A 25374-nucleotide genomic window follows, 5' to 3' on the forward strand; every position below is an offset into this window, starting at 1 on the left:
TTCAGCCTTTTTCATACTGGGCTCATTTCCTGCCATTTTTTGTTGGCTGCTGTTGACCCAAAGTGGGGCAGGAGTATCCCAAGTATGTGAATGGGAACCAAAGTTTGGTGTTTTCTTTTTGTGCCTGTTTCCAGCTTTATACTATGTGGGAAACCACATTCCTTCTTTGACCTCGCACTGATTTTTTTTTTTTTTGAGTTTCTTGTAACAAAATGTTCCCTGCTCTGCCTCACAGTCCCAGTCGTGTTAGACGTTTGCATGAAAAGCACATTTTAATCCGCTTGTGGACAATTCCTAGTTCCTGAGCTCACAGCAGGTGTTATCCCTGAGGTGCTAAAGGCAAAGCACCTGCTGTGACATCACTGAATAGGGGTGTGGCCTCAGGAGATCACTGTGGTGCTTTCTTTTGTTCTTGCTAATTGCGGCACCAATATGTGAAAGATTCATCCACTTTTGCAGGTTTTTATTATCTAAAGCACATAAAAGTGTAGAAATTTATTAGAAAATACTTTAACGAAAGCAACATTACACCAGAAACTATGCCTCAAGATGCTTTATATTTAAGGTAGAGACAATTATACAGGGAAAATACTAACATCAAGTAAACGATGGCTTATCTGAACAAAGGGGACATTTTAATTTTGTTCATATCATTCAGCATGTAGAGAACACAGAAATTGTTTTGCTCCTCTATTTGAACCTAAATCATCTTAATCAAAGAGCCAATGGGAAGGAAATGATTTAAAAGACTTTCCCTCCCCCCTTCTATCTCGTTCCCATGGGTGGATGTCGCCCTCATGACTTAGTATCCCTGCATCTCATCCCCTTCCCCTCCTTTCTCACATTTTTCTCTTCTTTTTCCATCTTCCAACTCTCCTCTGTGACAGGAGACAAAAATAATCCTAAAACCTGTTTTTAGCTATGGTCAACGTTTGATTTTAGACTTCGCGGCTTTGGATATGGAGGTGTTTTGTAATCCCACAGTTTTTTTAATCATATCTACAGTCCGTGAACTCTTTCCTTGAGCCAAAACATTCACTTCTCCTCATCCTCCCCCACCATCTCTCTTCCTACAGCTGGTGATTCAGAGGGCAGCGGTAGCAGGACTGAAAAACTTCCCGCCACCACTCCAAATTTTTATTTAAAAAAAAAAAAATCTTATTTTTGTTTTTAGTTGAAATCAGTATTTGGATCTGCCAAATTTCCAGAGGCAAATCTCATTTGCACATTCTCATACACTAGGTGGAATTATTCATCAAAATGGTGTATTATATAATGTCACAGAAAACTAGCAGTTTCAGAGCTGCAAACATAAACAAACTTTAAACCAAAGCTGATCATGTTTTTTTTTGGGAGTGCATCATTTAAAAGTTTAATTTTTTGGAATTCACAAACAATAACTTCAAAATGTCGACATGTATATACTTTTAATGAGATGTTTTCATGTATAAACAGCATGGTGGATCAGTGTTTGACATTGCTGCCTCACTGCAGACGGGTCCTGGGTTCAAACCTGGGTAAGACTATTCTGCTTGGAAATTGACTGTTCTTCCCAGGACACCCAAGCAAAAACGTCATTCTTAATCTCAGGATTTTCAGTTCCTGGTTAAATTAAGGTTGAAGAAACATGTAGACATTAACCAAACACAGACGTAAACTGTCTTAGGGTAAATTCTTTGGTCTTTCGATTTTCCGGCTTCTTTCATGGTGATGGACAAACTTCCTTTACCGTGGACAGTGGTGCTGGTGTGGCTTTAGCCATGGTGCTTCTTGGGTTGTTCCTGAACACTCTAACCAATTTCTTTATATGAAGACAGTTTGGTCTCATTCCAGACCCGCTCAGCAACCTAACAAACCCATGTCCAATGGCACGAGGGCTATGTGCATTTTTAGTGCTGTTCGTGTTTCATGCGCAACTGTTGGTATATATCTTTTTATTTCACAAGCTGTCATGCATCTGTTACAGCCACAGATTATTGTTACCAGTATATCTAACACCTACAACCTCTCGGACCAAAGAAATACCTAAAGTATCATCACATTTCCTGAATTTTGCCACTATTTGGTACTGCAGTGTTGATTTTTCTTGCACCAACAGCCTATAAATGTTATAAAAGTTAAATAAGAATACTTAAAGTGTTCCCCAAAAAAAGTAAGAATATATGTCTGAATGAGTTTTCCTAAAATTGATAGCAGATTTAAAAAAGACTTGAGTGTTTTGTGATCACAACGTGTTAATCAATAGACTGTGTTTCTGTTTTGTGTTTGACGAGTTTCATACTTGAAGGAAGAATCGTTCAGCTAGTGTTGTTGAACTTGGTGTTCTGCAGGGAAGCCTTCTAAGTCCTCACATATTTTCATAAATACTTTCATAAACTTATCTTTCTGGGTAAAATTTTTATCCCAAAAATGTGAAACATTTCAAATGTTAAGAAGTTAAGTTTGTATGTATTTCAGCAGACAGCCTCAGTTATAGGGCTGCACGATTTTGCATAAAATGAGAATCACGATTTTTTTGGCTTAGAATTGAGATCACGATTCTCTCACGATTTTCTTTTCCAGTATAAATATTTATTGCACTTATTAACTGCACATCAACTTCGTAACAGTTGAGACTGAACATAAAAACAATAAATAAACATAAAAATAACAAATGTCTCATGTTTTGTTGTTGCCGCAAAATGTTGTACTGCTTGAAATTCCGTCTCCACCATTGCTCGACACTGCGTGTATAGAGCAGGTAGTGCAACAATAGAAAAATAGTTGCGGGACGGCACTGTGTAGCGTTTGTCTAGGGTGTTGATCATTTTCCTAAATCCCTCGTTTTGCACAGGGTTGATGGGAGCCATATCTTTGGTCAGGTGATAAGTGATAGCCTCCGTAATTTCTTTGTGCCTGCGGGAGTTCGACGTGTATAGTGAAGCGCTGTATAAGGTTCCCGTTATTGATGTTTGGGTGGTTTACCGGGACAGATTTTCTCCTGTCACTTTCTCGTCATCCCTGACGTGCTCTCCGTTGTTTTTTCCCTGCTAATTTTAGCATCACACGGCACAGCTTCTGTATCACGTGGTATAAGGCTCCGCCCTTGTCATTTGTTGAGCAGGAAGAGTGAGCGCTTGTTTTTATGCAGAGTACGTCCCGGATAAAAATGCGGTACAATCGTCGTCGCCTTTTTTTTTTTTTTTTTTAAATCGTTGTCATTTGGAAATGAGATCGCACATAAGTATGAATCGAGATCGCGATTTTCTAACGATTAATCGTGCAGCCCTACTCAGTTACACTACTGTCATCCTAGTAGATGATTTTTGTGTTTTTGACTCACTCTGAAAGCATGAGTATGGGTGTTTTCTTGCAAGGCTTTATGTGACTGCTCAGTTTTAATGTGTGAGAGAGAGCCATTGGTTTATAAAGTTAGGATTATTTGGAGGTGGGGCACAAGCCCCTATCCGATCGTTCAGTCTGACGTCACTAGCCGTGTCTGGGCCTAAACTCCGCTGCAGGTCCATATATCAAATGATCACTGTGGCATTACTGAGAGTTAAAACACTGTCTTAAGTCTTTCATCTTTAATAAAATGATCAGCGTTCTGCTCTACCAGGTGTAACAACTGAGTTCAACATCCAGGCATCCATGAAAACGGAATTTATGACATTTAACGGAGTTAGAAGTTAGCAGTAAGTTAGCTCGCTAGCTTCCATCTAAATACAATATAGCATGTCCTGACTGCGGGGTTTTGGAAACAAATTAAAACGTGCAGCTCTGTTATCACTTCCAGCATAAATGAAGACAGAAAACTAAACAGCAGTGACGTTTGTAGGGTTACTGAAGTTTGGCTAGCTGGTATATAATGATGTGCTACGTGACCGCTAGCGACACAGCTATGTTAGCATAATATAAACAAGCTAACTTTTTTTCCACTCGATAAAAGTTAACGTGAGTGTCCTCGGTGGTCAGGAACAAATGTAATCGCATGGCAGGATGCTGTAAAAGGACCAAACTTCAGCCAGGAGAACAACTGAGATAATCCATCCACAATACGAGGTTAGTCATTCATATACTGCTGCATGGGCTGGGCTGTAGTTACATCCTAAGGTTTTAAAAACTGAGCTTAAATAAATGATTAGCGGTAATAAAAGCCGAGGGAGGTCAACAGTGATCACTGACTGTTTTAGGAGCTTTTTGAGATCAAATAGAAGAAAATACAAAACATTAAACATGTTAACAACACAAAAGCCATATTAAACGCAGACTACTTTAGACCCAGAAGTAGGATTCGTCATGTCATCACTTAATAATCGGATAGTAGACTTTGTGGGAAGAGTGGCTGTTAATTACACACAGTGTGTGTGTGTGTGTGTGTGTGTGTGTGTGTGTGTGTGGGAGAGAGAGAGTGAAAGTGCTGTTGTGACCTCAGTTTATGAAAGCGAGCTGTGGTTTCAGGTACGGAGTCAGAGAAGAAAGCCTATTAACAACTTCCTGTCTTGGCTGAGAGCCCGGCCCTTTCTCTCTCTCTCTCTCTCTCTTTCACACACACACACACACACACACACACACACACACACACACACACACACACACACACACACACACACGACCCCATTCAGCTATCTTAGTGAGGACCTTCATTGACATAATGCTTTCCCTAGCCCCTTACCCTAACCCTAACCATTAAAAATGAATGCCTACCCCTACCCCTAACCCTTACCCTAAACCTAACCATAACCTAATTGTAACCCTGACACTAAAACCACATTTTGAGCCTCAAAAATGCCTTCAAATTTGTGAGGACCGGTGAGTGTGTCCTCACAAGTGACTGTTGGTTCTCACAAGTATAGTAGAATGCAGATTTCGGTCCTCACGAAGATAGCTCGACAGGAACACACACACACACGCCCGCACACACACACATCAGACACTTCAGAGGACATTGTCTTATAATTATGCATCTTAAACCTTCCCCAGTGTAAACTTTAATGATTTATATCGACATTTCCTGATAATGTCCCCACAACAACAGCAAAACAAACACACACATTTATTGTTAAATAAAGGGACTTAATGTTCTACCAATAAAACAAACAAATGCATAGCCAAAAGGAACAAAACTTTTACATTTTGCGCCCTCTGCTAGAGCTCGTATAGGCTTCAAACAGCCAGTGTATCCTGTGTGCATGTGTGTGTGTGTGCTGTAGTCTTTTGTGCTGATACCTCATGCTGTGAACTACATGTAGTGTGTCTTTCTCTAATATCAGCAGCAATTTGTCAATGTGTAGACACACAGACACACACAGAGGTGAACAGCTTGAACAGGCATGAGAGAAATGGATAAAAATCACAGGCAAAGTAGAAAAAAAGATTAAATGGGTCGAGGAAAAGGCACAAAGTGAAGAGAGAGGAAAAGAAAGAAAGGAGGAGGGAAATCCAGGAAGGATGGGAGGATCAAGACAAGGAAAAACACAGACATTTCTGTCATTTTTCTTCATTTGATATTTCATTTGTCACTGTTTTTGTGAAGAAAAGTCTTTGAAACTATGCCCTGCAGTCAAACATCTAATTTTGTAAAAACAAATATGTGTCACTTACTCAGAAAACTGAGTAATGTTTGAGTCTGATTTTGTTGTAAACACCCTGCAGCTCATTTAAATTGGCCCTGATATTAGTGCCTAAATGTTTTGCATGTATTTTCAGCCTCGTATTTGCCAGAACTTGAAGCACTTTTAGTGGAGAATGCTCAAGGAAAGTTCTCCTTTACCAGTGGGTATTCCCCTCTGGTGGGATATGGAGCAACTGCAGGTGTGGTGTGGACAACCAGGTGAAAATATGAAGTGAAACTAATGTGTACGAAGGACTGTTAAAGGAAAACAAGTAAAATTCATTTTGACTCTTTTATTGTTAATAACTGATAAAAGAAAATGTTGATCCTTTTTTGGCTTCTTAGGTGGGTTGTGCCAGAAAAAAAATTGATCTGTATTTTTATAGCAGCAAAGCATTAACTAACTGACAATGTTAAACATGAACTAGCATTGTTTTTAGCTCCATCAGGTAGCTTTGCTTTTCAAAATTAAAGCCCTAAAAACCCACTTTGCGGTATCTGCTCAGCATTTAATGGCACAGTTAGAGACTGGCTGGCAGCTACAGAGTTACAGCATATATTTCCTTGTGTAGCGTGAAAAGAAATTAACATCTAAATGTTACGCAGTGGCTGCTTGTTTAAAAAATTATTGGTTTTAAAACTGGGTTCACTATTTTTTCCTTTGCCCCCAAGTGGCTAAGAAAACAAGTTTTTAGCACTTTTTAAAAATGCAAACCAAAGTTATTTCATTTTATGTATCATTTCTTTATTGCGTTGACAATGTTTTAAGAGCTTTATTTGTGCCAAAAGCACACACTGTATCTGTAAGATGGACACAGATTCTGCAGTTCTGCTTTCTGAATTCTGCATCATATCAGCGCATATGTTATAGCTGTAAAACAATGACATAATATATGCAAAGTAAAAATGTACATAAAGTGAGTAGTTCAGCATCCTGAGGAATAGCTTTGTCATCACAAAAGATAAAATAATACATTTGGATTAAGAACTGTATATATATTCAAATCTCTCATGAGTTGTTAGTGACATCATCAGACAAGTTTCACTAACAACTTTATCCACGTGGATATCAGCTTAGATAAAGTTCTCACATGAGCATTTTACTGCTTTCCATCTCTGTTTGGTAAATGAAGTGGTAGTCATATACTGCTGTTCTAATCTTACCACTCAACGGTTAGGGCTTGTAATCTGTCTTCTGACCCAATAGTCAAAGTACAGTTTCCCTAAGATAGTATTTTATTAATCAGAGCTTTTCCTAACTTTCATGATTTGGTTTGGAGTTTATTCTCCTGTAATTAAACGGTAAAAGTGTAAATTTTCCTGCAGAAAAAGAGAACCAGAGAGGAATTGTCCCAGTGATCCCCAAATTTCCCCACACTGTAAGAAATAACAAACGCCACTGGAGTGCAGGAGATTGGGTAACAGCAGTGATATAATGCAGGAAGAGGCCCTGTGATGAAATACTGTACATGTGCAGAACAGCACTCTGAGTCCAGTGAGATTTTCCACATTTCTTCTTTCCAATCACCTCTACTCCTCTCTCCTCTGTTTCCTCGGTATGACCTGAGGACGAAGCCTCGGGACGGTGTTTACTCTGTCTCCTATACGGCAGATTCCTATCAGGCAGTGTTTGTTTACAGAGTGTGCCTCAGTGGAGGCATATTGTTCAAAGAGCAGATGTAGGCTGCATGATGGCAGCGGTATGTAAGCACAGTAAGCTAAACTGAATACACCACGGATGATGCACTGCTAGTAAAATGTAAGTCCAGGCGAGGGGATGTGACTGTAACATTGCATGATGATGCATCCAGAATGAGGCATGAGGGTTGGTTTTATATTAAAACGTTTCAGCTGACCAGTGTGACTCCAGCAGCTGATGATTAACAAGGTAGTTGCAGAGGTTTGCCAGGTCAGGTTTGGTATTTCCTACACACTCCTTTTCACTGAATGCAGTCATGGAGAAACTCATGGATGACTTCAAATGCTATTTTGGATTATTCTGTTTCTATTATATCTAGTTGCTAGATATAGTTTGTGAAATGACAGTTTTCAGCACCAATTAACCAGACAACAACTGCTAAAAGCTGGTTGATTGCTATGTAGCCTCAGCTTTTCTTATAAAGAAGTACATCATTGCTGTCACAAGGTTCGTAATATGGCCCCAATCCAATTGTCAGTGTCTGCTAGATTGCATTTAATTTTGCACAGGGTTGAATTCTGAAGGAAGCAAACCATGTGATTACCAAATGAAAAGAAGATTCAAAAACTACCCCCACAAATGATGGAAACAGCCAATGTATTTATCTAATTAACCAATCCTAGTAAGCATTGCTTCCATTACTAACTAATAATTACAGGACTAAATGATTAATACCTAAATGTTTTTCTTTGAGACCTCTCTACCAGAAGTAGAAACTTAAAGTTCTGCTTGGGTTGCTTAAAGTCCTTCCAGGCACAACATTGCACTCACTAGTCATCTTGGGGCACAATTTATGCCACTGTGGATTCATTACTGCAACAACTTGATTGGATAGATATTTTACAGAGTTTCAATCTTATAAAAAATAATGATTTGCTTCTTTCGGCTAGAGTAGATATAATCGTGTAAGACTAAGTGCAGTCCATGAGTCATTAGCTCGTAGAGGCATCTTTATCAGCAAAAGCTTGAAGTAATGGTTTCCTGTTGACTTTATCAGTCTCTCACATCGTTGTAGAGGAATTTTGGCCAACTCTTCTTTTTTAAAACATTGCTGCAGTTCTTTGAGGTTTGCAGACATTCTGGACTTTGACTGGGCCACTGCAGCACATTGACACTTCGATTTTGCAGCCATTCATTTGTAGATTTGCTGCTCTGCTTGGGGTCATTGTTCTGTTGCATGGCCGATTAAGCTGTCAGGCAGATGGCCTCACATTTGACTCTACAATACTTTGGTCCGCTTTGGTCTCCTCTTTTCAAAGCACATTATTCCAGAAGTTCGAATGCAGCTTTGTAAACTTAAGCTGTGCTGAGATGTTATTTTTTTAGAGAGAACAGACTTTCTTCTGGCAACCCTTCCAAACACACCTCACTTGTTCAGTGTGTTTTTAATTTTGTGGTCATGAACTTTAACATTTAAGATGCTAACTGAAACCTGTTGTGTCTGAGATGTAGCTCTTGGATTTTTTACAGTTTCTCTTGCAGGTCTGATTTTGGGGAGATGTTTTGCTCTGATGTCCACTTCTGGGAAGATTGTGGCATTGTGTTAACACACACCTGAATGCTCCAGGCCTAAAAATGCCAATACTTCTGCTTTTACAGAGTTGGTTGCACTTAATGACGAATAATAAGTCAAGTGCATTTCAGGTTCTGGGTGTGAGTTACCATCTTAATTCCTATTGAAGCAGTCAGGGGGCCCTGTGAAATGACTATATATGCATCTTATTTGTCATGTCAAGATTCTCACAGATTTGTGCTCAGGATTCTTCAGAATGTGTCTTTTATAACATCTACAATTAAGTAACTCTTTACCCATTTAGCATTTTGTGCAGTAGTCTTAGGAGTAGCTTTGTTAAGCTAGTTAGGGTGAGCAAAACAATAAAACCATGGGCTGGACTGGCAGACAGTCATGTGAAACTCATCAGAGATGTCTTTCAACTGAGAAGAACTGGAGTTTTCCTGCAGGTTTATACCTTTGTAAGACCTTCTGTCATTGTATATATTTCTTTGAAGGTTCTCCCTTAAGTAGACGCTTTACTTTAAAGGACAAATTATTTGATAACATGGAAGGAATTGGTTTAGATAGTTGAGCTTTTATAATACTTACATTGATCCTGTGGTTTGTTGTGGAAGCGATTCAGACATGACTCCATGCATTAAATCATTGAATTCCCTGAAACATGCACAGGCACGTCTATAAAAAAACGAGAAAAAACCCCAAACCTCAATCCATCAGTGTTTCTGCATGTTCGGAGTATTTTTTCTAATGCAGTCCTGCGTATAGGATAGCTGACAGAGGCTTCATGTGTTTGCAGTACGAGGTGTTTTTTTTTATCAGTGCGTGTCTCTCCAGAGCTTGTCTCTCTATCATGGACAAAGGGCTGGCTGTCAACACCAACACGTGTAAAGTCAGCCAAGGCATGCTGTAATGGTGGATACAATCACTTCCAGATGTGTGTGTGTGTGTGTGTGTGTGTGTGTGTGTGTGTGTGTGTGTGTGTACGTGTGCGTGTGTGTGTGTGTGTGTATTTGAGAATGGGAGAGAGAAAGAGAGAGAAAGAAAAAAATCAGAAGAAATTACTTCACTGTTGAGGAGGGAGATATCCAAACCATATACAGGAAAGGAAGAGAAGTCAAACTGATTTTTTTCTGAGAAGAATGGTTCCTATATTTGGCCTCTCTTCATCGGATATAAATGTAATGGACAGATAGAAACAGATGAGGTAGTATGATTCAACAAGTCCCATAAGAGACCAAAAAGTGAACATTATATCCTTCATGAAGGGAGAACTTCAGGATGACTGAAAGATTCTCTTTAGACCCCGCGATTTAAACACATTGTGACACACCAAAAGATATGTGCTTGATTTTTGGATAGTATTATCAGTATTTTGTGGTTCTAGCATGACGCTTGCACTTTTTTGCCTCTATTGTTTTGATTCTTCTTCTTTGGTTTTTCTGATTTGAATAGAGCCCCGTTAGCTTATGGCTTGCCTTCATCACCTTATCACAAAGTTTAACAGAGGGTCCTTTGATGTTTCACTAATGCTACAGTCGCAAAGTCTAGCCAGAACCTCAGATTTGAAACAGAAAATCCTCCACAAACGGTGACATGGTTGCTGCATGACAGCAATTTAACTGCAAAATGATGTAGGTGTTTGGCAACCTTGTATATACATAAGAATATAACCACCAGAGAAAGGTGGCCTCTCACCAGGGTGTTGTATGCTCAACATTTGGGTGATCAGATGTTGTTGGTAGCCATAACTATTAGCAATATGTCTCCAACAGAAAAAAAAAAAACAAAACAAAAAAATCCAATGTAGCCACTGGGCAACCAGTAATTTTTCCTTGTTGAAAGAAAGCTGCCATCCTAATTTTACTCTACCTGAGCCATGGGAAACACTGTTTGTTTTCCAGTTGACTCTTCAGCGTGCTTGTCTCTACCATATTATTAGTTAGTTTCTCAGGAAAAATGACACAGTCATGACTGTTGACATGACAGATTCAGGTGAGGCGGTAAGGCGAGTTTTATTGTCGTGTCCACTGTCTGGTGCTACACAGTGATGGTAAACCTGAAAAAGGCAATTTTCTGTAATGTAGATGAGACGTTCTTTTAAGTAGCTTAATGATATTGCACTTAAATGTTGTAATCTAACACAAGCAAATCTGTTCAACTCCATGAACAGATTTGTTTGAACAGTTGAGGACTGGCATGCACGTAGACATCCGGGTGGAGAATTTTACTTTGCAATTTGTCATTTGTTATTTTGTCAATCTTGTTTTTAGCTCATAGGCAGCCTTTAGGCCTCAGTTCTTACAGACGGATTAAAAAAGTACAATCTTTGAAGAGTCACTTGAAAAAAAACAAACTTGAAATGTCATTCTCTGTTTTCTTTGTACTATATTGTAGGGTCTTTTCTTTTTTTGCTATATAATTAAAATTGAATTGAACTGAAAAAAAAAATCCCAGTAGGCACAACAAATGGTGATTACTTTTAACACTTCTTGGTCGTGGAGGATTATTTGATATGCTATATCTGTGGAACGTGGAACGAGCTCCTTTAGAGATTAGACAAGCCACTTCTTTACCTGTTTTTAAGTCACTCTTGAAAGCCCACCTCTTTACCCTGGCCTTTGACACCACGTGAGATGTTGGTTTTATTTTTCATTTTTATTAGGGCCCGAGCACCGAGAGTATTGTATCTGCTCTGTTTCTTCTTCTTATTATTATTCAGGCAAAACAAGGGCCTTTTTGAGGGCCTAAACATGCTCAAAAACTCGTGAAATTTTGCACACATGCCAGGTCTGGTGAAAAATTTTGTATTTTAATGGTTTTACATATGAGCACTGGGAAATGGCTCTAGAGTGCCACCTATGCCTTGTTAAATGCAGCCCTACGACCACATCGTTTGAGCTACATGTATGAAATTTGGCACACATCTGTACCATGCCAAGACGAACAAAAAAGTCTGTGGGCCCATTGACGCAAACCCAACAGGAAGTCCGCAATTTAGAAGTGAATGTGACATTTTGGCTCTAATTTTGCCATTTCCATGCCTCGAACTTTTTCGAACTCCTCCTTGGGATTTGGTTGTATAACCTTCATATTTGGTCAGTGCCAACTACACACCTGGGCCATGTTAAATTGCGGAGCTTTTGAGTTTTCACAATACGGTGACGCGTGGCGCCATGGCGAATTTTGATGACTCGCCATGAAAATGTTATTGCCTCTCATTCTGTCATACATTGTCCGATCTGGACCAAAGAGCACACATATGATAAGGCTCCACCCCTGAACATATTTCAACTGCCATATTTGACATAAGGGCCAGCGCCACCTAGTGGGAACAGGAAATGCCATGTTTTACACTTTGGGATACAGTATTGTGATGGGTGACATCTGAAGCCTCAAATTTCTCCAGGAAAGCCTTAAGGAGTTGGTCTTGGGTTACAGTGAAAACTGTGAGTTTTCGCGAAAGGGTGTGACCCCAGCAGCATGGCGAACTTTCATGTCTCTCCATGAAGAAACAAATTAGTATAACTCAATGAAATCCAGTCTGATTAGTACCAGACTTTACAGGCATGATGTCAGACCCGCCCTGAACAGATTGATGTGCCCATTGTCGGGAATACGGACAGCGCCACCTAGTGGCAAGAGGAAATGTCATGTCTTTCATTTTGCTGTACTGATTTTCACATGTCCACCTCAAAAGCGGTGAATATCACCGTCTGTCCCTCATGCTGCTTCAGTGAGAAAATTGTGACTTTAAACTGAATGGCGCACCCTGGTGGGAAGGCAGTTCACCATGAAAGATGAAGTGGCTTTAGAGGGGCTTGGAAAGTTTAAAAGGTCTTGAAATTTGGCCCACACCTCCAATGTGACGAGGGCTATCTTGTCATGTGATCATTTTCATTGAATAGCGCAAAATGGCTCCACAGCGCCCCCTACAAAATTTCAAAACATCAGCCCCTGCTATGTGTTTCATTTATGAGTCTGAAACCTGGTAAACTTATAGGAGATATCAAGATGTACAAAAAAGTGTCTTGGACCAATATCCCAAATCCAACAGGAAGTCAGCCATTTTAAAATTAATGTGTAATTTTGGCGACATTTTCCCCTCTTTTCAGGCACCGTACTTTGACGAACTCCTCCAAGGGATTTCATCTAACTGACGCGATCTCCAGTGTGTGGAATCTAAAGACCTTTGTGATGTTAAATTGCGAAGCTTTTTACATTCAGGGAAACGGGGTGGTCATAACGGCACGTGGAGTTTCAATCACTCGCCAAAAAGCAGTAATCTGCTGTCACTCAAAAACACAATGTCCAATCTCTCCCAAAGTTCGCAGGCGTGATGAGACTCGAGCTCGGAAATGTTTGTAATACCATTTGTCAGTAATGGTTTGAGCGCCACCTAGTGGGAGGACTATAATCATGATTGAATGAGATGAAATGTTAGCTGGTGGTTAAATGCATGAATTCCATCAATGTGACATGAGATCGGAGGTGCTTGTTTTAGGTGTTGGGCGTGGCTCGACGCGCTGGGGGTGCGAGGGCCCTCATAACGCTGCTTGCAGCTTTAATTTTAGTTGTTTTTAGCTGATTCAATGCTGTTTTATCTTGTTTTTCTTTTAATATAGGGCTGTTTTAATTTTATGCATTATGTGTTTTATTTATTTATTTTTTGCTGTTTTCTGTTATTCTATTGTTCTTTTAACTTATTTTCTGTACAGCACTTTAGTCCTGTGCTGGGTATTTTAAAAGTACTTTATAAATAAAATTGGATTGGATTGGATATCAATCATGATCAGGAATTTGCTCGAACAATGAGTGACAGGGAGCTTTATTTATTTGAAAGCAGAAGTCAGTTCTCAAAGGTCCTCAAACTTAGTTAAAAACTTTGGTAGTTTAGTTTTTGGTTGTCTGATTAAAGAGTCGAGGAGGAGAGAGGAGATGAAACCTGGCTGCTTTCGGCGCTGTCAGGGGCGTTTTTATTGGCAGGGTGTTGTGGAGAGGATGCTGAGCTTTAGACGGGATAAAGCAGCAGAACACACAGTTCCGAATCTGAACACATGGACCCGGACACCCTAACAAGTGTGTGTGTGTGTGTGTGTGTGTGTGTGTGTGTGTGTGTGTGTGTGTGTGTGTGTGTGTGTGCCCATGCCTCCTGCCTCCTGCTACCAGCCCACTGCCTGGCAACCATGATGCTCTGTGTGTGTGTGTGTGTGTGTGTGTGTGTGTGTGTGTGTGTGTGTGTGTGTGTGTGTGTGTGTGTGTGTGTAAACATCACACAGACCTGCTATTTCCTCTGTTAGCACCTCATTCTTTATGGTCTCCACATTTGTGTTTGGTGTCATTCATGAGTCATACCGAGCCTGCTTTTGCTTTGTTTTCAGTTTGGTGTTGCATATGGGTGGCATTAACGCTGTTTTTCAATCAGTCTGTTACATAGGGGTCATCAGTCTATATTACCAGTAGATGTTCTTCTCCGCCTACATGCAGGCAGTAGTTACCTCATTCAGTACTGGTCAATCTGGCATGAATATTAACTGGAAGTTTGAGACCTGTCATAGATGTAGCCTTCTATTTTTGCTTTTGCTTTTTTAATGTTTAATTTTCACGCACTGTAAAGAAACCAAAGCTTGGTTAGCTGTAGACCAACAAAAGGTTACTGTGACATTTACATTGACCACAGAAGGCAGCCTGTGTAGTTTTTTGGGAAAATGGACGTATATGGGCAGGCAGATGCCATCCTGCTCAAAGATTCTTGCAGGAATCTCATCAAGGGTAAATCTTCTGATGGTGGGCTTTGAATTCTTAACAACTTGCAGGATTTTCCACCAGTTTTCAAGTAAATTTGTTGGTTGTCACTCAAAAACACTAAGTGAAGTATTTCTAGGCCATTTCTTTCCTACAACATTAAGAGCATTGCTGAATGTTCTGGGCTTCTAGTTTGTGCTGCACCTTTTCAAGTTTTACCGTCTAGTACTTGGCTAGGAGGCTGCTAGTTGTAGTGGTAGCATGACCGAGCGGTCTAAGGTGCTGGATTAAGGCTCCAGTCTATTCGGGGGCGTGGGTTCGAATCCCACTGCTGCCACGCAGATGTAGCTGCAAAGTTCCCTTGGTGTTGGGTTTCATGTCTTGCCAATAAATGGAAAGTCCAACATGGCATGGAGATTAAATTCTGTTGCCACATGTATGCCAAGTCCAACTTGCAGGAATCACCTCAAGAGTAAATCTTTTGATGGAGGGCTTTGAAGTCTTAACAACTTGCAGAATTTTCCCACCAGTTTTCAAGTTAATTTGTTGGTTTTCACTCATGGTGTCATCCCTGACTAGTTACTGCTTTTAACCAGAACCTGCAGCCAGTGGGGGAGTGGTTAAGGTGGTGCTGTGTTGCACTCACCATGACTGCAGAGTTACAGAAGTGTCCTTGATTTCACTACAGTGGTGTACAAGCACCTCACTCCCATATGGTCTAGCGGTTAGGATTCCTGGTTTTCACCCAGGCGGCCCGGGTTCAACTCCCGGTATGGGAACATGTCGTTAATGTTTCCCTAAGCCAAGGTGTACCGTGTGTTATTCCTCTACTGGGATAAATGGGGATAGTTATTGGCAGGTACCTGTTGACTTTTGACAATGTGCTAGTGAACAAAGCAATCACAAGGAGCTTCTTAGTGCAGCACTGCATACCCATTTGCAACCTCCAGTCAATACTCTCCAAGCAGGAGCAGAATACAGACTTTTCCCTCTTCCCCTTAGGATTGCCATGAAGGAAACAGGAAAACCAGCCAAAACCTGGCTAAGCGCATGTCACGACACAAAACAGCTAGCTGGTCAGGCCAGTTCTCAGCAGTCTGTTTAGACCTACAGTTCAGTGGCCGCTCTTCTACTGATGAGGATGTACACATTCTGGGCGGGGAGGTAGGATAGTGTGAGCGGGGAGTCAAGGAGGCCATTTATGTGAAAAGCAAATGGCCATCTTTGAACGGAGGGAGCAGGACTAAGGGTACATGTTTCACCATCTTTCAGTGCTGTGATTGCAGCCATTCCCCAACTCTCTGTGAATGGTAATCCTGTCCATTGATCAATGGTTGTGGCAATTTGCATGTGAATGATGATGAAAGTGAGCCAACAGCCCATTGTTAATCAGTGCAAACAAACTGATCACCATTGTTAATCAGTTTTGGGTATTATGCAAAGGTACTGTTTATGAAGTTGAAGAAACTCGTTCCAGTTTGTGTTACACCTTTGCAAGCTTTGCTGTTTCCCTGCTGTAACTACATGCCACTCAAGTGTGCTTCAAGTCCACCGCATTGTAAGGTGTTAGGTTGTGAGGTCTAAGGACCTGGGTTAAGGCTTTGGGCTCTTCACACGTGTGGGTTGAAATCTCATTGCTGCAATAGGATCTTACCCAGGGCAGGCAGATGCCATCCTGTCCAAAAACACTCAGTGAAGTAGGAGACCATTTCTTTCCTACAACATTAAGAGCATTGCTGAATGTTCTGGGCTTCTAGTTTGTGCTGCACCTTTTCAAGTTTTACCGTCTAGTACTTGGGTAGGAGGCTGCTAGTTGTAGTGGTAGCATGACCGAGCGGTCTAAGGTGCTGGATTAAGGCTCCAGTCTCTTTGGGGGCGTGGGTTCGAATCCCACTGCTGCCACGCAGATGTAGCTGCAAAGTTCCCTTGGTGTTGGGTTTCATGTCTTGCCAATAAATGGAAAGTCCTACATGGCATGGAGATTAAATTCTGTTGCCACACGTATGCCAAGTCCAACTTGCAGGAATCACCTCAAGAGTAAATCTTTTGATGGAGGGCTTTGAAGTCTTAACAACTTGCAGAATTTTCCCACCAGTTTTCAAGTTAATTTGTTGGTTTTCACTCATGGTGTCATCCCTGACTAGTTACTGCTTTTAACCAGAACCTGCAGCCAGTGGGGGAGTGGTTAAGGTGGTGCTGTGTTGCACTCACCATGACTGCAGAGTTACAAAAGTGTCCTTGATTTCACTACAGTGGTGTGCAAGCACCTCACTCCCATATGGTCTAGCGGTTAGGATTCCTGGTTTTCACCCAGGTGGCCCGGGTTCAACTCCCGGTATGGGAACATGTCTTTAATGTTTCCCTAAGCCAAGGTGTACCGTGTGCTATTCCTCTACTGGGATAAATGGGGATGGTTATTGGCAGGTACCTGTTGACTTTTGACAATGTGCTAGTGAACAAAGCAATCACAAGGAGCTTCTTAGTGCAGCACTGCATACCCATTTGCAACCTCCAGTCAATACTCTCCAAGCAGGAGCAGAATACAGACTTTTCCCTCTTCCCCTTAGGATTGCCATGAAGGAAACAGGAAAACCAGCCAAAACCTGGCTAAGCGCATGTCACGACACAAAACAGCTAGCTGGTCAGGCCAGTTCTCAGCAGTCTGTTTAGACCTACAGTTCAGTGGCCGCTCTTCTACTGATGAGGATGTACACATTCTGGGCGGGGAGGTAGGATAGTGTGAGCGGGGAGTCAAGGAGGCCATTTATGTGAAAAGCAAATGGCCATCTTTGAACGGAGGGAGCAGGACTAAGGGTACATGTTTCACCATCTTTCAGTGCTGTGATTGCAGCCATTCCCCAACTCTCTGTGAATGGTAATCCTGTCCATTGATCAATGGTTGTGGCAATTTGCATGTGAATGATGATGAAAGTGAGCCAACAGCCCATTGTTAATCAGTGCAAACAAACTGATCACCATTGTTAATCAGTTTTGGGTATTATGCAAAGGTACTGTTTATGAAGTTGAAGAAACTCGTTCCAGTTTGTGTTACACCTTTGCAAGCTTTGCTGTTTCCCTGCTGTAACTACATGCCACTCAAGTGTGCTTCAAGTCCACCGCATTGTAAGGTGTTAGGTTGTGAGGTCTAAGGACCTGGGTTAAGGCTTTGGGCTCTTCACACGTGTGGGTTGAAATCTCATTGCTGCAATAGGATCTTACCCAGGGCAGGCAGATGCCATCCTGTCCAAAAACACTCAGTGAAGTAGGAGACCATTTCTTTCCTACAACATTAAGAGCATTGCTGAATGTTCTGGGCTTCTAGTTTGTGCTGCACCTTTTCAAGTTTTACCGTCTAGTACTTGGGTAGGAGGCTGCTAGTTGTAGTGGTAGCATGACCGAGCGGTCTAAGGTGCTGGATTAAGGCTCCAGTCTCTTCGGGGGCGTGGGTTCGAATCCCACTGCTGCCACGCAGATGTAGCTGCAAAGTTCCCTTGGTGTTGGGATTCATGTCTTGCCAATAAATGGAAAGTCCTACATGGCATGGAGATTAAATTCTGTTGCCACACGTATGCCAAGTCCAACTTGCAGGAATCACCTCAAGAGTAAATCTTTTGATGGAGGGCTTTGAAGTCTTAACAACTTGCAGAATTTTCCCACCAGTTTTCAAGTTAATTTGTTGGTTTTCACTCATGGTGTCATCCCTGACTAGTTACTGCTTTTAACCAGAACCTGCAGCCAGTGGGGGAGTGGTTAAGGTGGTGCTGTGTTGCACTCACCATGACTGCAGAGTTACAAAAGTGTCCTTGATTTCACTACAGTGGTGTGCAAGCACCTCACTCCCATATGGTCTAGCGGTTAGGATTCCTGGTTTTCACCCAGGTGGCCCGGGTTCAACTCCCGGTATGGGAACATGTCTTTAATGTTTCCCTAAGCCAAGGTGTACTGTGTGCTATTCCTCTACTGGGATAAATGGGGAAGGTTATTGGCAGGTACCTGTTGACTTTTGACAATGTGCTAGTGAACAAAGCAATCACAAGGAGCTTCTTAGTGCAGCACTGCATACCCATTTGCAACCTCCAGTCAATACTCTCCAAGCAGGAGCAGAATACAGACTTTTCCCTCTTCCCCTTAGGATTGCCATGAAGGAAACAGGAAAACCAGCCAAAACCTGGCTAAGCGCATGTCACGACACAAAACAGCTAGCTGGTCAGGCCAGTTCTCAGCAGTCTGTTTAGACCTACAGTTCAGTGGCCGCTCTTCTACTGATGAGGATGTACACATTCTGGGCGGGGAGGTAGGATAGTGTGAGCGGGGAGTCAAGGAGGCCATTTATGTGAAAAGCAAATGGCCATCTTTGAACGGAGGGAGCAGGACTAAGGGTACATGTTTCACCATCTTTCAGTGCTGTGATTGCAGCCATTCCCCAACTCTCTGTGAATGGTAATCCTGTCCATTGATCAATGGTTGTGGCAATTTGCATGTGAATGATGATGAAAGTGAGCCAACAGCCCATTGTTAATCAGTGCAAACAAACTGATCACCATTGTTAATCAGTTTTGGGTATTATGCAAAGGTACTGTTTATGAAGTTGAAGAAACTCGTTCCAGTTTGTGTTACACCTTTGCAAGCTTTGCTGTTTCCCTGCTGTAACTACATGCCACTCAAGTGTGCTTCAAGTCCACCGCATTGTAAGGTGTTAGGTTGTGAGGTCTAAGGACCTGGGTTAAGGCTTTGGGCTCTTCACACGTGTGGGTTGAAATCTCATTGCTGCAATAGGATCTTACCCAGGGCAGGCAGATGCCATCCTGTCCAAAAACACTCAGTGAAGTAGGAGACCATTTCTTTCCTACAACATTAAGAGCATTGCTGAATGTTCTGGGCTTCTAGTTTGTGCTGCACCTTTTCAAGTTTTACCGTCTAGTACTTGGGTAGGAGGCTGCTAGTTGTAGTGGTAGCATGACCGAGCGGTCTAAGGTGCTGGATTAAGGCTCCAGTCTCTTCGGGGGCGTGGGTTCGAATCCCACTGCTGCCACGCAGATGTAGCTGCAAAGTTCCCTTGGTGTTGGGTTTCATGTCTTGCCAATAAATGGAAAGTCCTACATGGCATGGAGATTAAATTCTGTTGCCACACGTATGCCAAGTCCAACTTGCAGGAATCACCTCAAGAGTAAATCTTTTGATGGAGGGCTTTGAAGTCTTAACAACTTGCAGAATTTTCCCACCAGTTTTCAAGTTAATTTGTTGGTTTTCACTCATGGTGTCATCCCTGACTAGTTACTGCTTTTAACCAGAACCTGCAGCCAGTGGGGGAGTGGTTAAGGTGGTGCTGTGTTGCACTCACCATGACTGCAGAGTTACAAAAGTGTCCTTGATTTCACTACAGTGGTGTCCAAGCACCTCACTCCCATATGGTCTAGCGGTTAGGATTCCTGGTTTTCACCCAGGTGGCCCGGGTTCAACTCCCGGTATGGGAACATGTCTTTAATGTTTCCCTAAGCCAAGGTGTACCGTGTGCTATTCCTCTACTGGGATAAATGGGGATGGTTATTGGCAGGTACCTGTTTCCTTTTGACAATGTGCTAGTGAACAAAGCAATCACAAGGAGCTTCATAGTGCAGCACTGCATACCCATTTGCAACCTCCAGTCAATACTCTCCAAGCAGGAGCAGAATACAGACTCTTCCCTGTTCCCCTTAGGATTGCCATGAAGGAAACAGGAAAACCAGCCAAAACCTGGCTAAGCGCATGTCACGACACAAAACAGCTAGCTGGTCAGGCCAGTTCTCAGCAGTCTGTTTAGACCTACAGTTCAGTGGCCGCTCTTCTACTGATGAGGATGTACACATTCTGGGCGGGGAGGTAGGATAGTGTGAGCGGGGAGTCAAGGAGGCCATTTATGTGAAAAGCAAATGGCCATCTTTGAACGGAGGGAGCAGGACTAAGGGTACATGTTTCACCATCTTTCAGTGCTGTGATTGCAGCCATTCCCCAACTCTCTGTGAATGGTAATCCTGTCCATTGATCAATGGTTGTGGCAATTTGCATGTGAATGATGATGAAAGTGAGCCAACAGCCCATTGTTAATCAGTGTAAACAAACTGATCACCATTGTTAATCAGTTTTGGGTATTATGCAAAGGTACTGTTTATGAAGTTGAAGAAACTCGTTCCAGTTTGTGTTACACCTTTGCAAGCTTTGCTGTTTCCCTGCTGTAACTACATGCCACTCAAGTGTGCTTCAAGTCCACCGCATTGTAAGGTGTTAGGTTGTGAGGTCTAAGGACCTGGGTTAAGGCTTTGGGCTCTTCACACGTGTGGGTTGAAATCTCATTGCTGCAATAGGATCTTACCCAGGGCAGGCAGATGCCATCCTGTCCAAAAACACTCAGTGAAGTAGGAGACCATTTCTTTCCTACAACATTAAGAGCATTGCTGAATGTTCTGGGCTTCTAGTTTGTGCTGCACCTTTTCAAGTTTTACCGTCTAGTACTTGGGTAGGAGGCTGCTAGTTGTAGTGGTAGCATGACCGAGCGGTCTAAGGTGCTGGATTAAGGCTCCAGTCTCTTCGGGGGCGTGGGTTCGAATCCCACTGCTGCCACGCAGATGTAGCTGCAAAGTTCCCTTGGTGTTGGGTTTCATGTCTTGCCAATAAATGGAAAGTCCTACATGGCATGGAGATTAAATTCTGTTGCCACACGTATGCCAAGTCCAACTTGCAGGAATCACCTCAAGAGTAATCCTTTTGATGGAGGGCTTTGAAGCCTTAACAACTTGCAGAATTTTCCCACCAGTTTTCAAGTTAATTTGTTGGTTTTCACTCATGGTGTCATCCCTGACTAGTTACTGCTTTTAACCAGAACCTGCAGCCAGTGGGGGAGTGGTTAAGGTGGTGCTGTGTTGCACTCACCATGACTGCAGAGTTACAAAAGTGTCCTTGATTTCACTACAGTGGTGTGCAAGCACCTCACTCCCATATGGTCTAGCGGTTAGGATTCCTGGTTTTCACCCAGGTGGCCCGGGTTCAACTCCCGGTATGGGAACATGTCTTTAATGTTTCCCTAAGCCAAGGTGTACCGTGTGCTATTCCTCTACTGGCATAAATGGGGATGGTTATTGGCAGGTACCTGTTGACTTTTGACAATGTGCTAGTGAACAAAGCAATCACAAGGAGCTTCTTAGTGCAGCACTGCATACCCATTTGCAACCTCCAGTCAATACTCTCCAAGCAGGAGCAGAATACAGACTTTTCCCTCTTCCCCTTAGGATTGCCATGAAGGAAACAGGAAAACCAGCCAAAACCTGGCTAAGCGCATGTCACGACACAAAACAGCTAGCTGGTCAGGCCAGTTCTCAGCAGTCTGTTTAGACCTACAGTTCAGTGGCCGCTCTTCTACTGATGAGGATGTACACATTCTGGGCGGGGAGGTAGGATAGTGTGAGCGGGTAGTCAAGGAGGCCATTTATGTGAAAAGCAAATGGCCATCTTTGAACGGAGGGAGCAGGACTAAGGGTACATGTTTCACCATCTTTCAGTGCTGTGATTGCAGCCATTCCCCAACTCTCTGTGAATGGTAATCCTGTCCATTGATCAATGGTTGTGGCAATTTGCATGTGAATGATGATGAAAGTGAGCCAACAGCCCATTGTTAATCAGTGCAAACAAACTGATCACCATTGTTAATCAGTTTTGGGTATTATGCAAAGGTACTGTTTATGAAGTTGAAGAAACTCGTTCCAGTTTGTGTTACACCTTTGCAAGCTTTGCTGTTTCCCTGCTGTAACTACATGCCACTCAAGTGTGCTTCAAGTCCACCGCATTGTAAGGTGTTAGGTTGTGAGGTCTAAGGACCTGGGTTAAGGCTTTGGGCTCTTCACACGTGTGGGTTGAAATCTCATTGCTGCAATAGGATCTTACCCAGGGCAGGCAGATGCCATCCTGTCCAAAAACACTCAGTGAAGTAGGAGACCATTTCTTTCCTACAACATTAAGAGCATTGCTGAATGTTCTGGGCTTCTAGTTTGTGCTGCACCTTTTCAAGTTTTACCGTCTAGTACTTGGGTAGGAGGCTGCTAGTTGTAGTGGTAGCATGACCGAGCGGTCTAAGGTGCTGGATTAAGGCTCCAGTCTCTTCGGGGGCGTGGGTTCGAATCCCACTGCTGCCACGCAGATGTAGCTGCAAAGTTCCCTTGGTGTTGGGTTTCATGTCTTGCCAATAAATGGAAAGTCCTACATGGCATGGAGATTAAATTCTGTTGCCACACGTATGCCAAGTCCAACTTGCAGGAATCACCTCAAGAGTAAATCTTTTGATGGAGGGCTTTGAAGTCTTAACAACTTGCAGAATTTTCCCACCAGTTTTCAAGTTAATTTGTTGGTTTTCACTCATGGTGTCATCCCTGACTAGTTACTGCTTTTAACCAGAACCTGCAGCCAGTGGGGGAGTGGTTAAGGTGGTGCTGTGTTGCACTCACCATGACTGCAGAGTTACAAAAGTGTCCTTGATTTCACTACAGTGGTGTGCAAGCACCTCACTCCCATATGGTCTAGCGGTTAGGATTCCTGGTTTTCACCCAGGTGGCCCGGGTTCAACTCCCGGTATGGGAACATGTCTTTAATGTTTCCCTAAGCCAAGGTGTACCGTGTGCTATTCCTCTACTGGGATAAATGGGGATGGTTATTGGCAGGTACCTGTTGACTTTTGACAATGTGCTAGTGAACAAAGCAATCACAAGGAGCTTCTTAGTGCAGCACTGCATACCCATTTGCAACCTCCAGTCAATACTCTCCAAGCAGGAGCAGAATAGAGACTTTTCCCTCTTCCCCTTAGGATTGCCATGAAGGAAACAGGAAAACCAGCCAAAACCTGGCTAAGCGCATGTCACGACACAAAACAGCTAGCTGGTCAGGCCAGTTCTCAGCAGTCTGTTTAGACCTACAGTTCAGTGGCCGCTCTTCTACTGATGAGGATGTACACATTCTGGGCGGGGAGGTAGGATAGTGTGAGCGGGGAGTCAAGGAGGCCATTTATGTGAAAAGCAAATGGCCATCTTTGAACGGAGGGAGCAGGACTAAGGGTACATGTTTCACCATCTTTCAGTGCTGTGATTGCAGCCATTCCCCAACTCTCTGTGAATGGTAATCCTGTCCATTGATCAATGGTTGTGGCAATTTGCATGTGAATGATGATGAAAGTGAGCCAACAGCCCATTGTTAATCAGTGCAAACAAACTGATCACCATTGTTAATCAGTTTTGGGTATTATGCAAAGGTACTGTTTATGAAGTTGAAGAAACTCGTTCCAGTTTGTGTTACACCTTTGCAAGCTTTGCTGTTTCCCTGCTGTAACTACATGCCACTCAAGTGTGCTTCAAGTCCACCGCATTGTAAGGTGTTAGGTTGTGAGGTCTAAGGACCTGGGTTAAGGCTTTGGGCTCTTCACACGTGTGGGTTGAAATCTCATTGCTGCAATAGGATCTTACCCAGGGCAGGCAGATGCCATCCTGTCCAAAAACACTCAGTGAAGTAGGAGACCATTTCTTTCCTACAACATTAAGAGCATTGCTGAATGTTCTGGGCTTCTAGTTTGTGCTGCACCTTTTCAAGTTTTACCGTCTAGTACTTGGGTAGGAGGCTGCTAGTTGTAGTGGTAGCATGACCGAGCGGTCTAAGGTGCTGGATTAAGGCTCCAGTCTCTTCGGGGGCGTGGGTTCGAATCCCACTGCTGCCACGCAGATGTAGCTGCAAAGTTCCCTTGGTGTTGGGTTTCATGTCTTGCCAATAAATGGAAAGTCCTACATGGCATGGAGATTAAATTCTGTTGCCACACGTATGCCAAGTCCAACTTGCAGGAATCACCTCAAGAGTAAATCTTTTGATGGAGGGCTTTGAAGTCTTAACAACTTGCAGAATTTTCCCACCAGTTTTCAAGTTAATTTGTTGGTTTTCACTCATGGTGTCATCCCTGACTAGTTACTGCTTTTAACCAGAACCTGCAGCCAGTGGGGGAGTGGTTAAGGTGGTGCTGTGTTGCACTCACCATGACTGCAGAGTTACAAAAGTGTCCTTGATTTCACTACAGTGGTGTGCAAGCACCTCACTCCCATATGGTCTAGCGGTTAGGATTCCTGGTTTTCACCCAGGCGGCAGTCTGTTTAGACCTACAGTTCAGTGGCCGCTCTTCTACTGATGAGGATGTACACATTCTGGGCGGGGAGGTAGGATAGTGTGAGCGGGGAGTCAAGGAGGCCATTTATGTGAAAAGCAAATGGCCATCTTTGAACGGAGGGAGCAGGACTAAGGGTACATGTTTCACCATCTTTCAGTGCTGTGATTGCAGCCATTCCCCAACTCTCTGTGAATGGTAATCCTGTCCATTGATCAATGGTTGTGGCAATTTGCATGTGAATGATGATGAAAGTGAGCCAACAGCCCATTGTTAATCAGTGCAAACAAACTGATCACCATTGTTAATCAGTTTTGGGTATTATGCAAAGGTACTGTTTATGAAGTTGAAGAAACTCGTTCCAGTTTGTGTTACACCTTTGCAAGCTTTGCTGTTTCCCTGCTGTAACTACATGCCACTCAAGTGTGCTTCAAGTCCACCGCATTGTAAGGTGTTAGGTTGTGAGGTCTAAGGACCTGGGTTAAGGCTTTGGGCTCTTCACACGTGTGGGTTGAAATCTCATTGCTGCAATAGGATCTTACCCAGGGCAGGCAGATGCCATCCTGTCCAAAAACACTCAGTGAAGTAGGAGACCATTTCTTTCCTACAACATTAAGAGCATTGCTGAATGTTCTGGGCTTCTAGTTTGTGCTGCACCTTTT

At 42.7% G+C, this 25374-nt stretch overlaps 1 protein-coding gene and 13 non-coding genes across 14 annotated transcripts in view; all 14 read left to right on the forward strand.

Moving 5' to 3' along the window:
• Nucleotides 1–25374, forward strand: part of nhsl2 (NHS-like 2) — a 235347-nt gene that overhangs the window by 7329 nt on the left and 202644 nt on the right. The gene's annotated exons all lie outside the window — the stretch shown is intronic.
• On the forward strand, nucleotides 14806–14887 carry trnal-aag (transfer RNA leucine (anticodon AAG)). The gene has a single exon. It is a non-coding gene; the product is annotated as a tRNA-Leu (tRNA).
• Nucleotides 15258–15329, forward strand: trnae-uuc (transfer RNA glutamic acid (anticodon UUC)). The gene has a single exon. It is a non-coding gene; the product is annotated as a tRNA-Glu (tRNA).
• trnal-aag (transfer RNA leucine (anticodon AAG)) lies at nucleotides 16371–16452 on the forward strand. Its single transcript has one exon. It is a non-coding gene; the product is annotated as a tRNA-Leu (tRNA).
• Nucleotides 16823–16894, forward strand: trnae-uuc (transfer RNA glutamic acid (anticodon UUC)). Its single transcript has one exon. It is a non-coding gene; the product is annotated as a tRNA-Glu (tRNA).
• Nucleotides 17936–18017, forward strand: trnal-aag (transfer RNA leucine (anticodon AAG)). Its single transcript has one exon. It is a non-coding gene; the product is annotated as a tRNA-Leu (tRNA).
• trnae-uuc (transfer RNA glutamic acid (anticodon UUC)) lies at nucleotides 18388–18459 on the forward strand. Its single transcript has one exon. It is a non-coding gene; the product is annotated as a tRNA-Glu (tRNA).
• Nucleotides 19501–19582, forward strand: trnal-aag (transfer RNA leucine (anticodon AAG)). Its single transcript has one exon. It is a non-coding gene; the product is annotated as a tRNA-Leu (tRNA).
• Nucleotides 19953–20024, forward strand: trnae-uuc (transfer RNA glutamic acid (anticodon UUC)). The gene has a single exon. It is a non-coding gene; the product is annotated as a tRNA-Glu (tRNA).
• trnal-aag (transfer RNA leucine (anticodon AAG)) lies at nucleotides 21066–21147 on the forward strand. The gene has a single exon. It is a non-coding gene; the product is annotated as a tRNA-Leu (tRNA).
• Nucleotides 21518–21589, forward strand: trnae-uuc (transfer RNA glutamic acid (anticodon UUC)). The gene has a single exon. It is a non-coding gene; the product is annotated as a tRNA-Glu (tRNA).
• On the forward strand, nucleotides 22631–22712 carry trnal-aag (transfer RNA leucine (anticodon AAG)). The gene has a single exon. It is a non-coding gene; the product is annotated as a tRNA-Leu (tRNA).
• trnae-uuc (transfer RNA glutamic acid (anticodon UUC)) lies at nucleotides 23083–23154 on the forward strand. Its single transcript has one exon. It is a non-coding gene; the product is annotated as a tRNA-Glu (tRNA).
• trnal-aag (transfer RNA leucine (anticodon AAG)) lies at nucleotides 24196–24277 on the forward strand. Its single transcript has one exon. It is a non-coding gene; the product is annotated as a tRNA-Leu (tRNA).

This window comes from Copadichromis virginalis, linkage group LG3, assembly GCF_057382275.1.
Source record: "Copadichromis virginalis isolate Kocher_CV1m ecotype Utaka linkage group LG3, C_Virginalis_male_GT1.1, whole genome shotgun sequence".
Classification (NCBI taxonomy): domain Eukaryota; kingdom Metazoa; phylum Chordata; class Actinopteri; order Cichliformes; family Cichlidae; genus Copadichromis; species Copadichromis virginalis.